At 40.9% G+C, this 3877-nt stretch overlaps 1 long non-coding RNA gene across 1 annotated transcript in view; it reads left to right on the top strand.

Annotated features, from left to right (window-relative positions):
• The first annotated feature begins 3005 nt into the window (after positions 1–3005).
• The window catches only part of LOC106815991, a 2221-nt gene continuing 1349 nt past the window's right edge, over positions 3006–3877 (top strand). Inside the window, exon 1 of the long non-coding RNA XR_001394819.1 lies at positions 3006–3052. This is a non-coding gene — a long non-coding RNA (uncharacterized LOC106815991). The remainder of the gene's footprint in view (positions 3053–3877) is intronic.

Genomic DNA, 3877 nt, shown 5'->3' with positions numbered 1-3877 from the left:
CACAGGCTCTCAAACTCCAGGCATTGTCATGAGTACTGTTTATATCAGTAGTGATTAAAAGCATAGCTATTTGTATTGTTAATAATATTAATTATTTTCGTAAAGTTTTACTTTCTATACTGCCTTCATTGGCAGTGTTGTGAAAACTAAATAGAATGTTTGATTTATTTGGTACATCAGGAAACTATTATGTCGGCCAAGCATTGATAATAGTTTGTAGCATGAATGTTTTCAAATTGGTACTACACAAACCCCCACTGCCCCCCAAAGATTGACCTACTGCAGTTAAATTCTGACTTGATGCTTTTCGTGTTTTTATTAGACGAGTTCGTGCCATACTGTTTCTGCGATAAGAACTGTTCCACTGTACCGCAGCACCGCTCCACGGTTGCTTGGCAGAGCAACGCGAAAGTGTCAACAACATCGGAGAATTTGAACAACATTGGAGGTATTTTCAAATGCCTTTTATAAGACAACGCGCAGTGAAATCGGAGGAACTAGAGTTTATTTTGTCATAAAGTAGTGTGATTATGCATGACACGAAGTATTTCCTAGTCTAGTACTGGAGAAATTAGCGTTTGGATGCGCATAGTGCGGCTTTAAAGCGAATTCGGATATAATGCGATAAGTCGTTGGACCCCTTTTTTGCTCTTATATAGCCACTTATATATATAACCCCTATTTAGTGCGACCTCGCTTTTTTCGCAATGACATTTTATGGACCCCAACCATCGCGTTAGAACGTGCTTACACTGTATGTGCACATGTGCATACGCAGATACATTTCCATACCAAGAAAGAATATTTCAGCTTGAAGCAGATATTAATATTTCTAAACAACAAATTTTTCAGAATATGGAGAAGTTGGAAGCTTCCCCGGCTGACCTTCAGCATTGGTTACCGTTAAGTCTCCTTCGCATAGACTCTGGCGACGAAGTCGAAGATCTATGGATTGAGGAGATTCAGGCAGCTGCGAGGGGTATAAACTAATACACATATCGTGTGAGAGTACCATGTGGATGTTTTTGGTTTTTAGCTCATCTGACATAGTCAGATGCAGCTTGTAGAATCGCATGATTGTCGTGGTGTGGTGCGTGCGTCCGTGCCGTGGTCGGCCATCCGTCAACAGTTGGGCACAAATCTAACGGCTCGACGTACGGATTCGAAATCGCGGACGTAGGGGATAATCCGAAAACGAGTTGGGGATGTTGAAGCTGAGGGTCAAAGGTCAAGAGGTGTAAAAGAAGGGGGAACATTCCCACCTTAACTTAAGGTATAGGGAGGAAATGCAGAATTGCGGCACAAATCTAAACGGCTCGACCTATGCTCTAATGTTCGGTGTATGTGTATTGGGCAGGAAACAATCACCAGTGCGAAATTGGAGGTCAAGGAGAAGGGCAGTGGGGAAAGGTGCAGATGTCAGACATTTTGAGACATGGCCTACGGACAGAGTGGAAAACTGACCTACCATTTTTTCACTTTATTGAAAGGACCATAAAATGTGCTTTCCACTGACGTGGCTTTAGCAGTAAGTGTCTGATAACATTTTCAACCCTCAAGAGGAAGGTTAACATGGATTCCTGAACTGCCTCAATGATGTCACAGTGTTCTCTGCACATCCATAATCTAGAAAGCCAATATTTTACAGATAGCCCAACGGGTACAGCACAGGATTACGGCGCAAAGGTCCTTGGATCAAATCCATCAGTTTTTTTTTATTTACCTCTTTTCTGTATTTTCTATCTTTATTCATTTAACATTTTTCCCAATTAACGCAAATATTTACTATTTTATTTACAACAATTTTTTTAATAGGGTTAGGGTTAGGTCACAATGCACCATAAAACAGGAGTTTCAGGCACGCCGATTTGTATCAACCAATGGGATTTGGGAGGTATGCAGAATGCAGAGGTTGCTGAAATGATGTGTACGCAACTGGTATCTGGCATATCTGCGCCTAACAATGATGTTCACTACGCACACGATGCAATGTTATGTTTATACCGTAGCAACAGACTCAGATGAGCCCATTTGCTCTGTGGCACTTGTTTTCATAGACGATTGACAGAAACGTGAGTTTCTTGTACACAGTGTATAGAGGTCACGTCTGTGAGAAATAGTAATGTTAAGTCTAATTTTGTTTCTAACAAAGGCCCCAGTCTATAAAGGAACTTTTGGCATTCCTTTGATTGGTGAGCATACATTAAAGCCACCACTACATAGCAGACACCTGTCTATAAAAGACACTTCCGCGTTCTCCATCGAGTGGCGGTTTGACTGTACACACAGGCAAAGCTGTTAATAAACGCATTCTCTCGGTACATCGATCATCAGCTGGGAGGCAATCGAGCGCAAATGAAATGAAATCTGATAATGTTTTGCGTTAATTGGCAGGCGAGCGGACGTGTCGACCATGGAGCTAACTGCAGATAGCAAGCTATATCGCTCTGCGGATTCGACACGTGCTGTTTCCTGCTGCTGTCCTGATGTCACACGTACAGAAGCTAGTCAGCAGTCCGTACACAGACTGGAGACTGTCGACAGTCGACAAGTGTGTTTTGGCAGAGACCTCCTAGATTGTGTCTGAAGCCATCATTCTCTTTATTCAATATGCTGTCTTGTAGACCCCCAATATCAGGGATTTTTACTGATATTGTTTTTTTCCATTTATTGTAACAGTAACATGTTAAATATGTGAGTGCCTGAATTAACCGTGTAAAAACGATTAATGCTTGAAGTTCATGCAGCATATAAACGCGTAGATATTTCATAGTAACATATTTTTAAATATTGATACGATCAAAATTTAGGAAGAGCACATTTCTCCTTTGTTATGTTTCACACGTATCGGTCGTTGATGAGTTCTGGACACATGCAAAATTGATGGGGGAATAATCAAACGTGTCATTGTTTTGCGGTAGGTCGGAAGACCGGTGTATCAGCTGACGTGTACAATGATGCTGTCCACCATCTGTGAAGTCGTCAGCACAGAAACAATGACGCGCCATTGAAAGCAATCTCTACAGAGAAATCTAGCCAGGATTCATGGAAGGTGAATGTTGTCCTCTGTTATATGCTACCTAGTTTTTCATTATTTGTATTACATATTACATTGTATATATATATTAGCATAGTAATGTGAGAAGACGTGTTATGTTGTGCATTCTCATAGAAAACAAGGTTTAAAGGAATAATAGGTCCATTGATTATGCAATGTTGACGAATGCTAGAGTAACTGGCACCTTCATTGTGTAGTTAATAAGTACGTACTTACCTTATAGCCAAATGCGTATTAGTTTGTCCAATATCACTGCTGGTTACATTACAAGCAAGATCTAAAATCGGTTGTTGATATTCATTTACATGCCGTAAATGTCATCAGGGAGTCGAGCGATAAGTCGCCGATGACGTAAACATTTTGCGGCCGTATGTTTTGGACGCCAGATGAAATGGAGGTGTCAGTGGTGTAACCACGGCCACGGACTAAACATGGAAATGGAGTAAAACACACTTACTAATCACGGACGTACATGGACAGCCCTGACAAAAAGTTCCTTATTACGAGCGTCCGTGTTTACGAAATCACTGATGATAGCATTGCGTACGGCGAGCATGCGTGCGAAATGTCCGGTGCACTAAAAATCTGTATCACACCCTCTTCGCAGTCAGCGGTTTGAAAACTACACACGGGTGCAGTTACTCTAGCATTCGTTAACATTGCATAATCAATGAACCTATTATTCCTTTAAATACTAAAAACATACTTAGGACAAATATGACCGCAACAGATAAGCCACTACGATAAATCAACTCAATTTAAATTAAACTATATTGACTTACATAGCTAACATGAGGAAAATACAGCAGATTGAAAGTT

This window comes from Priapulus caudatus, unplaced genomic scaffold, assembly GCF_000485595.1.
Source record: "Priapulus caudatus unplaced genomic scaffold, Priapulus_caudatus-5.0.1 Scaffold1254, whole genome shotgun sequence".
NCBI lineage: Eukaryota > Metazoa > Priapulida > Priapulimorpha > Priapulimorphida > Priapulidae > Priapulus > Priapulus caudatus.
Note: the sequence above shows the minus strand (reverse complement) of the source record. Positions and strands in the feature narration are given on the sequence as shown.